This window comes from Vidua chalybeata, chromosome 8 (assembly GCF_026979565.1).
Source record: "Vidua chalybeata isolate OUT-0048 chromosome 8, bVidCha1 merged haplotype, whole genome shotgun sequence".
Lineage (NCBI taxonomy): Eukaryota > Metazoa > Chordata > Aves > Passeriformes > Viduidae > Vidua > Vidua chalybeata.
In genome coordinates, this window is record NC_071537.1 from 35,714,812 (window position 1) to 35,727,513 (window position 12,702).

Here is a 12,702-nt window from a genome sequence, read left to right on the forward strand (position 1 = left end):
AAAAAACCAACATGAGAGTAAAGCATTCTTTGGCAAGATCTCTAAACCCAATCCCACCCACTGTTTTTCACTGTATAACTCCTAAATTGTTAATGTATTACAGTAAAATTCAAGATCTAAGTGTTTTCACAGCATCACATTTTAATATAAATTACACATGACAAGTGAGTAATTTCTTAAGTTATAGCATATAAAGCAAAGAGTCTCAAGGGAAAGCCAAAAGCATACGAAGATCATACTGATGTATTAGTATTTTATGAGGAAAAGTGAGAAAGGAGAGAGATTTCCCTTTCTTCTTTAAGCTTACTCATGTATCATACCAAAATAACAAGCACCAAATTGACTGTTATTGTAAAGACAAAAAATTAGGTTACATTCACACATCAGACTGTCAGTGGACTAGTTTTTTCTATTTCTCCCCTGTATCTCCAGGCTGGATGCTCCTTTCTTTTCTTTCTCTATTCCTCTCCTGCACCTTTCAATTCTTGAAGCCTTACCACTCCTCTAAGGAAGGTATCCATCAGTTCTCAGGGCCACAGAATTTTGCCTGTTTAAATGGCAGAATTTGTCTCTCAAATGATTCTAAAATAGCTTGTTCTTTCTCCTGATTAAAAACCTTGACCACTAATAACTATGTTTTGGCCAATCAAACAGTGACAAGAGCTAGAGATTGTAATACAATTTAAAAGAGAAAGAAGAGAGTTAGCAGAGGGAGACGACCCAGTTTTGAACTCACCTCTGTTACAAGAACCTTGATGATGCATATAAGCACTGTCAGGGGCATATGTCCCCTTGCTGAATCACTGCTATGCAGTGCTCCACTCCTGTTTGCTCCATCAGCCTGCAACCCTCTGTTAGCCCCCAGCCCCAGCTGTCAGAGGGCACACTGCTCCCAGTCCAGGGCTCAGCAGAGGTACCAGGCTGCAGAACCAGAGCTGGCAAGCTGGGGAGGGGGAGCCACAGTATAATTTAATTCCCTAGCAAAGTATATTCCTGCTTACAATAATCTACTTTCAAGTCTTCTATGTACATCTTAAAAGCCACAGCAGATTTACACATTGCTCTCAGCCCGTTTGTTCCTGTTCCATTTCACTGCAGCATTTTTTCATGCTGCTGCTAAGATATTGCTGTTAGTCAGTCCCAAGCACAAGGGCAGAGCTAGCTCTCTCCATTAGGGCAACAATGACCATACCCAGCTTCCTCAAGGCTCTGCCCCTTCACAGATCTCTCTCACAGATCTCTATGCACAAATCCCAGTGTTATTATCATTTACTCTATGCTCCAGTCATGGTAATAAATTATTCTCCTTCTCAACCAGCAGCTGCCTGCAAAGGACTAAATAAGCTCTTCACATTTTTTTTACTGAAAGAAATCAGCTAAGTGGTAAAAAAAAAAAAAAAAAAACACAAAAAAAAAAAACCACAAAAAAAAAAAACCAAAAAAAAAAAAAAAACAACAAAAAAACAAAAAAAAAACCACTGCCCATGCCTAAAAGGAAGCTGAAAGACCTCAAGTGGCAAAGTAACACATACATTTGCAGAGACAGAGAGACAGGAGGGACACCCAACCAAAAAAATCCCCTTGTTCCCTTGTTTCACTGGCCAAAACTCCTCAGCAACTGCTTCACTTCTGAAGACCACAGGAAAAAAAAACTGAAAGAAAAAGAAAATACAGCAATACAGCCTGATTTTTCATACCATTTTTTCTGTCATCTACTTCCTGAGATTGGTCACTTTCTCCTGATCCTTTCAGCATTGCTATGTAAAGTACAAGAACTTTCACTGATTCAAGTGATGCAGAACAAAGAACCAAATAGTCAGACATGGTAGGCATTCTGCAGACTCCAAACCCAGGAAGCAGTAAAACCAGAGAGGCAAAAATCAACCTATTTTTTTCCACTAGAGTGGTTCATTTTACTTCCCTGGACATCTTCAGGGAAGATCCTTCTATCTCAATCCTTTCCAGATTGCAGGTAATACAGCAGAAAGTAAGAGCCCAAAGTGAAAGCATTTGTGATAGTAGTCTGCAGAAAAAAATAGCTTTTTTCACACTATGCTCTAAGCTTGCCTGAAGAGCTGAAGGACCTCATAAGCTACATGTGGCTCCAGAGAGGTCAGCCTGACCTTGCACACAAGTGCTTATGATGGCCTCTCTGCACAACCCAGACCAGCTGAGCTGTAAAATCAGCCCACCCTGTCACAGTTGTGGGCAACACCACCTTCACCCTCCTGGAGGTTCCTTTATTCTCCCTGTTTGGTACATCACAATCCTTTAGACAAAGCTAAATGTCACCTACCACAAAGATGCTGTAAGTTATAGAATTCTTTAGCTCTCCCTCCCAATGAAACTTCTTCCATTTTCATCACAGATTTAAGAAAATATAGCACATACAACACTGGTTTTTGACATTTTGGGCAAATTCTTTTCATAGTGCTGCTTACAAAACAGATCAAAAGTATATGCTCAATTTTGATCCTAACAACATAAACCCCATTCTACTAAATAATTTCCCCCTGAAAGATTTCAATATATATGAAACTGTCAAAAATGTCCATTATACACATAAAGGGTACTATGTTATTTACAAAAATAAAGTAAAAAAAATAGTAATATAAAACCTACAGAGACATGGGAAAGATAAATTAACATCTACTAGAAGACAGAGAAATTCCTAAATGACAAAAAGTCAGGAAAAAAATCTTCAGGTTATATTGTGAGCATTTCTATTATGTTTGTGACTTAGTAAAGGATACGGAATGCTACCAATAGATGTCCATATATGTTTTTTGTTTGGCTCACTAACAGCCTACTTCAATTTTCACTGACTTGTTGAGGAACAAAAAAATAACGCAAAAAAAAACAAAAAAGAAAGAAAAAAAAACAAAAAACAACAAAAAAAACACCACAAATCAAAAAAAAAAAAAAAAAAACACCTGCATAAAAAGGCATACATATCAACTACATAGGATGAGTCTACATAAGATGAGTCTAAACAGTGCTCTATACTTTACCTTCAAAAAACACAGAATTTAAACCTTCTGAATTGCATATGCACAGAAGTACCACTCCTTTCTTTCATGAACTAATAAAGAAACCTCAAGGAAACATAAACCATATGCTAAGTTAAGCACACGCTGGGACATGAGTCATGACTTTGTGTTTCTTCTTAGAATTGCCTTAAAATATTCGTGCCATATAATCATAAAACATCTTGAATTTTAAAGAAGTTGAAAGGAAAAACAACTGATCCTAAAGAGTAAGTTCCCCTTTTCCAAGTACAAGCCTGGATCCATGGGGGTCTGTATTCTTTTGCTAGGTTCAGTGGTCTTAGGCTGATTTGACTGCAATAGTTACACTGAACAAGCACCAGCTGAACATAACTCACAGTGTGTTCCAATCTCTTCGCTCTCTTTTTAATCTTACCTAAATAATGTACTTATTACAGGGATCAAAACAAGCCTTTGAATTTTTGACTCAAAACATTTTCCAAATTTCAGCCTATACCATTTTACAAGCCTTACGGAGCCCCTTACAAAAAGCAATACAAGGATCATCTATGCTTCTGGATCTCTTTTACACTGATAATAACCAGCATTATAAAACATTGTCATTGTAATCTCTGATACAGCTAGAATGTACACAGACAAATGGTCTGAAGTCCATTCTGCAAATCCCAAAGTAACTCCTTGGTTTACACCTTGTAATCTTTTATTGCTTCACTTCCTGAGGACATTTCTCAAACTCCATGGCCCACTAATAACATAGATATTTGTCTTATGTTACCAAGTTTTCTTCTTGCTCATCTCTTACTAAACAGGACTGAGAGCAGGAGGATCAGAACATCTCCATTGTCAGCAGTGGACCTTAAACCAGTGAAAATGGTGAATTTACTTCTGTATTTTTCTGAGTCTCCCCCATCCAAAATTGTGGGAGAATAGATTGATAGCAATAGGAATGGAGCTGCTGGCTGGCCGAACCTCATCCCTAATGGGGTGCAGCTGTGTAATACAGGTGACCACTGTTAAAGGAAAAGGAGTGCTGATTTGTATTGACCAAACACGATAGGGTAAAAGTGCACACAGGTGTTATGCATAAGGGAAAAGTGTTTAAAAGGTTGTACTGCAGAATAATAAAATGCTGATGCTTGAAACCATTCATGGTGTTAGTCGTGTGTCTTCCATCACAAGATGTTTTTCACATAGTTTTAAGTAGCAACCATTTAGGACAGTATATTTACACATCTGCCTAGTCTCTGTTTTTTGGTTGCCCACTGATACCGATAAAGCGTCAATACATAAATCTTTATGGAAAAAGCCATAAGCATTAAAAGGAAGTGCTGTATTTTGCACATTTTTGGACTATTCCAAAACAGTGCATGAAGTTGCATTCTTTTACCAATTCCACCACAGAATTTTGAATTTTATTATTAGTTTGTGGTAAACATTTGCCTTCTGTGTCACTCTTTAGACTAAGAGCCATTTCCATACCACTTATCCTTGTCAAGTACAACTCTTCCATAGTCTGACCCACAGAACTCCACAGAGCAGCAGTTAATTGCAGGGTTTTATTAGAACTGAGGAAGACGCAGACCTGGGCATGAAAGTGGTTTCAGTTAGACTCCTTCCAGCTGCGTGACAGGAGAGGCACAGAGTTTCCAACACAAAAGTTAAGATGGCAACTTGTGACCCAACTACAACAGTCATAATTTGTAGCCTTGGGCTAATTTTTCTACAACTCATTCTGCATAATGGGAAGACCTGCTTTTCCTTCTCCCTGTTTGGAACATCCCTCTTTGCACTGCACCACTGCATGGTGAAATAGGTATCACTACAGAGAGATACACCTTGAGGTAATTACACAGAGCTTCTGACCAGCTTACATTCCTCAGGCCCCCCTTTTATCTCAGGGGATATGTATGCAGCAGTGTTGAGTCAACAGGGCTCTGAATGAGCTTGCCTAACCAGCAGAAGCCATGTCAGGTAATCACTGAGACACAACTGTACCTGCAGTGCTGTCAAAAACACAGCTGGATTATAGTAAAATGCATTTAAAAAAATCAGTGGATGTGAGCAGGTTTTAGAGTTAACATATGCACTAACAATTCCCCTGGTGCTCCTCTCTGCCTGGAAAGTCAGTGCAACAATACACAGGAGAAAACATTACTTTTTGTTTACAAAAGAAAACCATAATCTTTTTTGGTTTTAATCCAATTAAACACCTAAATAAAAATAGAAACCCTTGAGACAGAGCAAAGTTTACATTATAATAGCTAAATTAAAAAATTTAGAAAAATACACAAAAAGAAAGAGAGGCTTGATAATGCAAAGTTACAAGCCTTCCATCCTTGCACTAACAAACCATTTCTGTCTCTTCTTGGTCTTTAAATTAATGAGTATTTCTCATAGATCCCTGCAGAACTAGGTAAATGCTTAGAGGTATGTATGTGCTTAAAGTGCTGTGTTGGATACGAATTGTAGCACTTTGAGCTCGGCAGAATCAAGGATTATGCTTAAATATTCTGTGTCTGATTTTATACCAAAGTGCTAGTGTTTACCTGAATGTCTTATTCTTTTCTCATTCCAAAATGCATATAGTTATATTTAAGACTAAATTTTTGCTCTTATATATCACAATTAGAGACTTTGTGATAAAGGAGAAAGAGCCTTCTATAGGGCTTGGAAATGCATATATCTGGATTATATATACTTATTTCTAGTATTAAAAGCTAAAAACCTTTTTCCACTGATAGAATTAGTGCACAATCCCTCTATGATTTTAGTTTTCTAGCAGATGACTTTTATAAAGAAGGAGTAAAAATTATTCCATTTCTAAACATGAGATAGGATCAACTCATATGCTAATTCCTTTTCCCACTTTCACTTTGTTTCATGCTATATTCATGCTGAAGCTGTAGCGTGCCCACATAATTTCCACGGAAGTCATCCATGTAAAAAGAAATGGAAATAGATGTTTTCCTCTGCACAGCAAGGATGGATCAGATGGTTGCTTGATAGCTACACAGCTGAAGCACACTTTCATCTCAGAAGAAAGTATTCCATAGGCAACAGAACTACTGATGGCAGAACTTTAGCTACTTACCTGTGAACAGAGACAAACAAGCCATATTCAAGCGAGGAAAAAGCCACACCTGAAAAAGAAATCAGTCAATAAATCACATGAACAAAAATGAGCAAAGAAAGCAACAAACTTGTTACTACTCTGGCATTGCCCTTGTATTGTCTGCACATACTCACTTCTCATGCATGGTTTTCTTCTGAAGCCTTAAGTCTCTGCTAATTGCTGAGGTAGGGAGATTTAGAAAAAAATCATGTTATTTTACCTTAATATCAAATAAACATGCAGGTAAGAGAAAAGCGAGCTTATGACCATGCTATCAGCCCCAGCACAAATTCCTTTGTGTTGCAAAACGCAGGAATGGCAGCTTTTGGGGCGGTTTTATATATGTGGGCTTGCAACAAAAAACTAGTTAACTTGTTTCATAGGAGAAGCTCTCAATTCTTTCAAATACAATCTGTAAGGATACACATACAAGACTAAAAAACCCCTAGAAAGTAAAATGCAAATTCAGGTCAGTTTGAGCCTTCAGGTGCTTAATGGGTAAAAAAAAAAAAATTTACACAGAAAAACAAATTCACTCTGTGCTCTTTTCAGCATCATGAGGAATGAACAGCAGAAAAACAGTGTTCATATTGTTAAAAATGCAAACTCGTCACATTTTTGCCTGGGGGTGGGGGAAATAAATTTACTGAAAGTAGGTCAAGCTGGTGCCAAAATCCACTCTTAAGCACAAGGTCCGAATAAAAATTTGATCGAAAGGCCCAGATGTGTGAAGCTGGCCAAAGCATCATGAAAATTTCCATAAACTACATGCACACTTAGAAAGGATGTCAACATTAACCTGTGTAGATATCTGAAAACGCTAAAGGACTGAAAATATTTAAAGCCTCTTTTATTTACAGTATTACATAATGTTTTCATTCTCAAGTGAAACAGCTGTTCAAAATGTCTCTGTAGCCTATTTTCCATGAGCAGTTCCTGCAGAGCCAAAGATTCTTCATTCTTTGATGGGATTACAAGTTTGGCTGATAAAGACAAGAGCAGAAATGCTCAGATTTTTGTAAGGTTTTTAAGGCCCTAAAGTATGGATTTAATTTAATGGATTAAAAATTGACAAAATTATTTAAGTGTTGAAAATAAGAAGAAAAGAAATACTAAAAATATTTGTTAGATGTCATCATGACACAAGAGGAGTCAGTCCCACTGTTGATACAGTACTTCCAGTTTGGAGGTAAATATTGCATCCCCAAAAATAAAATTAAAAGGAAACCGAGTAAAAACCATAAACAAGAAAGAGGAGAGGGTATTCAATCAGAATGCATCCATATGGTTGATAAACTGAGCCTACACAAAAAACCCCAAAAGTTGTAATGCATCCCAATGCAAGTTATAAAGCTATGAATAACGAATGGGGGCCCCTGTCTTGCACAGCAGCAACTCTAATATCAGCGCAGTGTAATCCTTGGCTGCACTGCAGAGAAGCAGCGAGATCAGGAAGTGGTTCTGCTGACCTCTGAAGCACTGTTGAGACCCATAATAAAATACTGCACATAGAACTTCAGATGTTTTAAGGACACTGAAAAATTAAGAAAGAATAGGTTTTTTAATCAAATTAAAAGACAAAGAATAAACTAAAAAGGCTGCCTTGATTAAATTTTTTAAGGAGAAAATACCTGTAATCATGGCTCTTAAATCCTGCAGAGTAAGTCTCATAAGACCCAATGACAAAAAAAAGCCCCAAAGTGAGACAAAGTGAAATTAGATAAAGCTTTTAATAGTATACTGCTGAAATAAGAAAAGAAACAACATGTTTCAAACCATTGGATGCCTTTCTGTTAATGATGAAAGATCACTAGGTGAAACCATGCCCTGTATTCCAATGAGGCTGGAAAACTGATCTATGGACCTTGACATGAGAAGCAATTCCAGCAGTTTACAGCCAGTAACATGAAGTTTCTTGTTTATGTCATCTCTACAACTGATCCTGTGGGCAATTAGAAAAACTGTCACCAAAAACTGGGGTCTGAACTAAGTAAAAATCTTCTCTGTCTCCTTAACTCCACTGTAACAGTTTCTCAATGCTCTTCAAACCACCAATCCACAGCTAGATGAGAATAGTTATATATTCTGATAGATAGAAGTACATTCAGCTTCTTCAAACTGAGCATTGCAGATGAAGTCTAAAACTGAAAATTCAGAATGTGTAGAACAGGTGAAGTCTATGACAAAAATAATAATCATATTATTTATTACAACATACTCAGACTTCTACCACAAAGGGGTCTCCTGTATCTGCGCACTGCAGTGGCGGGGGAGATGTTGGGCAGGCAGCTGGCTCCCCCAGACCCGTGTGCAGTCACGAGAGGGGCCGCACTCCCATCTCTGCTGAGCTCCCCGGCTGGCGCTGCGCGCAGGGCTCGCAGCTCCTGCCGCACGCGGCTGCGGCGTGCGCGACACAGCAGCAGCAGCACAGCGCGAGAAACTGAGGCAAAGGAACAGGGGGATCGCTTGGTTGAGTTCCAAGGAAGGTTTATTCCCCAGAGGATTCAGGATTCACGGAGGGCAAAAAGCTGCTTTTAAGGAGAGGTGGGAATAAGGGGAGGACACAACCTTTTACCAATAGGAAGGCATTAGGGGAGCAGGGCAGGCCAAGGCTTTCCAATAGAAGCCAGCACGGGCAAGGAGCAAGCCCTGCGCCCCAATCTTGCTTCGAGGAGGGGATGAAGGACAGGGAACATTCCAGAAGGGAACAAAGGAGGTACAAGGAGATTGACAGGTGTATGGTGGGAGCATCTTGGGGTAAAGAGCTCAGGACTGAACCTTCAGGGAAGCCAAATGGGGTACATGGAATGAACCATTACAAACTTATAACAAGGAATATTCAAAACCTACTACAGAAGAACAAACTGCAAAACAACAGACCACAGTCTCCCAAAGCCCCATTTTCTTTAATCATAAACAAATGTCCAGTTTTGCATACTCCCACTCCAAATATTCCCTTTTATAATAGCCAAGACCAAAACTGTCTCAATTCAGTCAATCATCACAGAATTCTTATTTTTCTGCTTTGGCTTTCCCCCACAACTGCACATCGGTAAGCCAGACCTAATACTAATAACAACAAGGGTAACAGAACTTGAGAGCTTATTGTAAAGAAGAATTGCCTCTTTTCAGCACAGCCTTTGCAACATCTACGGTATAAAAGAATGTTCAATTGTATGATTCTGGCTATCACGATGTAAAAGGATTTCTTTTCCCTCCTGGAGGCATCCACCAAGTTAGGTAAATCCAGAGAGAAAAATTACTTTGACACAAAAAAACAGTGTCTGACTAAGAAGCTGTTCTGAAAATCTCATCTGACTTCAGATGATACTCCCCAGCTATTAGACAAGACTACATGTCTGAGAGTAAAGATGAGTTTATTTCCTGCCTGGTTTTCAGCTCACATTATTTATTGAGATTCTGCATGCAGTGACTGCATCTCAGACTTCTCCAGGGGAGATGGAAGAAGCAGGTGCCACCCAGAGCAAGTGCACTGCCAGAAAGGAACATTAAAGTATTCCCCAGGGAGCAGCAGGGCACCATCTTCCCCCATCCCACTGGGAGTTTTGCCATCTTTTCCTCTTGGAAAATGGTAGGGAAGCAGCACTTGCACTGCAAGAGCTCTCAGATTTCACAGATGTTTACAAACTAAACTTTATTCCAGGCAAGGAATAGCAAGTTACATTGTCCAAACAGATGGGTTATTCTTTAATGCTGCCCAGAGGAGTAAATGTAGCTTTAGCATACAGCCTTTCAAAAGGAGTACTTTCAAATACCTGTGAGGCAAAATAACCAAGCAACCAGGCACCGTTGGATTTGGCACCTCTTTGGGAAAAGCCTTCAAGGGCAGCCCAAGTAAAGGCACTGTGGTTGACATGGCACTTGGCTTTTGGGAGTATTCAAGATACCCGTGTTCATCTCCAACACACCACAAGCGAGTTTCACTCTCCCATAACAATGCTACACCCAGCACCATTCCTTACCTGACATTTCCTTCACTAATTTGTTTTCTGTTCATTGTGTCTCATCTTATGCTATTATCCCTTCCTATCTTCTTCCTGACTTCCAACAGCCTCCTGATCTTGTGCCTTTCCTCTTTCTCTCTCTGCAGTCTTACTTACTGAAGCATCATACTTTTTCTTCTCTCTGCTCTTCTCAGTGATTTCCTCCTCTTGGCACATTCAAAGGGTTTTCACACTGCTGGATCAGAGGTCTTAACAAAATAAGGATGCACAAACATTTTTTTAAAACTTTTGTTTGTGATTAAAATTTGGATTAGAACATGCACAAATGATACAGCACCTCCATTCAACTAAGTGCCTGTTTATCTTCATAGATCAAGAATCACAAGATCTATTTGTAAAAAGCAGTAGTTCCAAACCATTGTTCAGTGTTTTTTCTAAAGCTGTGCTTAATTTGGAATATTATATTCTCAATGGCTTTACTTTCCATTCCTTTGTAAATTATGTCATTATTTTACTATTACGAGGTGATCCTCTGCGAATCCTCTTGATTCTCTACTAACTTGTGAAATTAAGCCCAAGCCAGTTAGAAAAAACAGAACAAAGCTTTAGAGTACTTCTTTTTCCTTACAGCATTCAGTAGCTCAGGTAACTACTATTTGTGGTGGAACTGGAACAACATAATGTTGAGCTTTTGGCAGAGATAGACCTCAAAGTACAAGACATAGAGCCACTAACACAGCCCTCCCTATGCAAAGTACAAGAAGTAGAACCACCAACACAGCCCTCCCTATGAAGCTTCATGATTTCCCAAGATCAGTCACTCCAGGTCAGTGCTTTCCTGTGGCTGTTCCTTAAGCGCTGCCTTCTGCTTGCATATATGATGTGTCAGAGAGCAGGACAGAGCTGCCTCTTGCTGTCCTTGTCATCTCTTGACTGTCACCAGTTTCCTGTTCTCAGATGGTGGCAGCACTGTTTCCCTGTCACTACATCCAGGCACAGCCTGCAGGACACACTGTTTCAACCCTCAAGGTTGAAACCAGCACCTCAAGTACCTCCAGAAAATGGCCTCTGCACATGAGGCACATCAGGCAAACACACACATGAGGAGCCTTGGGGAAACGGCTGCTTGGGGCAAATGGCAACAATGTGCGGGGAGCCCCAGCCAGAATCTGCCTCAGGTCAAAGGTCACCCGACATGGGGCTCTGCGAGCCAATGGCTGCCTTGGGCATACAGCTGCCACAGGAGGGGCCCCACCGGGAAATGGCTGCCTCAGCCAAATAGCAGCTGTGTGCACTCCTGTCTTTGCCTATGGGCCTGGCAGTACATGGGGCCGAATGGGACACTGATAGCAGCCAGCCCAAAAGAAACAAATTTTCGTTTCACACCTCTAAAGCAAGACTTGGAGTCCTGCAGTGGGGCAGCTGGACCAAGAGAATTGCCATCTCTCCCCTGCTGCAGGGCCACGATGAGCCCCAGGCCAGCTCTGGGCTCACTGCCCTGTGCAGTCTCTCCACAGCTGCTTTGTGCACTGGGGTTTATATGGGGCAAAAGCGTGACAGGGTTCCTCATGCACTGGCTCTCCATCATGTTGCCAGCTAAGGGCACAGCACATTTTCTTGCCTTCCTCACGGACTGCCCTGACGCATCCATCCCCAGCGAGCTCGTGGCAAACCACCCCTGTCTGGGAACTGCACCTAGAAGTTTTCAGTGTGAAACTGGAAATAGAGAAATAATTTGTGAAGGTACACACTGCTCTTGGAGACTAAGCCCATTGCTGCAGCAATCATGGAGAAGGACAACCCACATCTGAAAGGAGAAGGGGAGCTGTGCTGCAGATTCTCACACCCCTCAGTAGAACTCGCCATGGGCAGCACATCCACTGGTCTGGAGGATTGGGGGAGGGAGGGGAAATCATTCCCTTCTCAGGCCATTTTAGTTAACACCTGCTGTGACCATATGTTTGCTCATGAAAACAATCTCTGCATTAAATATTAAAGCTTTGCCAGGGAAATGTCTAAGTTCTCTACTTAAAGGCATTCAATCTTTTTTGTTCATTCCATCAGTCCTTATTAAATAATTAATAACAGAGACCAAAATGATCTTTCACATGTATACAATTCCTTCTACTGCTGAAAGAGCAGCTCTATATGATGCCTGCCACAAAGGCCTAAGCGAAGCACAGTGCCGATCTACAATTTATGTTTAAGTTTTGAGCTAAAGGGCAATTCTTATTCCTTGAGTATAACTCAGACTTTCCACCTGAGTGTGCTTTTAAGGGACTTTCCAGCCCAGGGACCAGCTCCTGCAAAGCCATGGGCATCTCAGCTGCTCTCAGCCCTCTGGTGTGAGGCACGGCTGGCTCCTGAGGCTTTGCCACCTGCACTTTCACACCTTTGGCAGTTCTGCATATCTACCCAGGCCTTAAGCCCCGCTCCCAGCCTTCTGCATGCCCCCAGTACGGTGTCAAGTCAGCAGGCCAAGGCTATGTGCTTCTCCAAAACCCTGCTACTACCCTTAGGACAGCTTTCATCAGCTCCTCATGCTGCTTGTCCCAGGCCTTTTCTGTCATTCCATCTCCATCTTTACCTTGGCAGCTCCCCAGAGCCTGTTGCCATG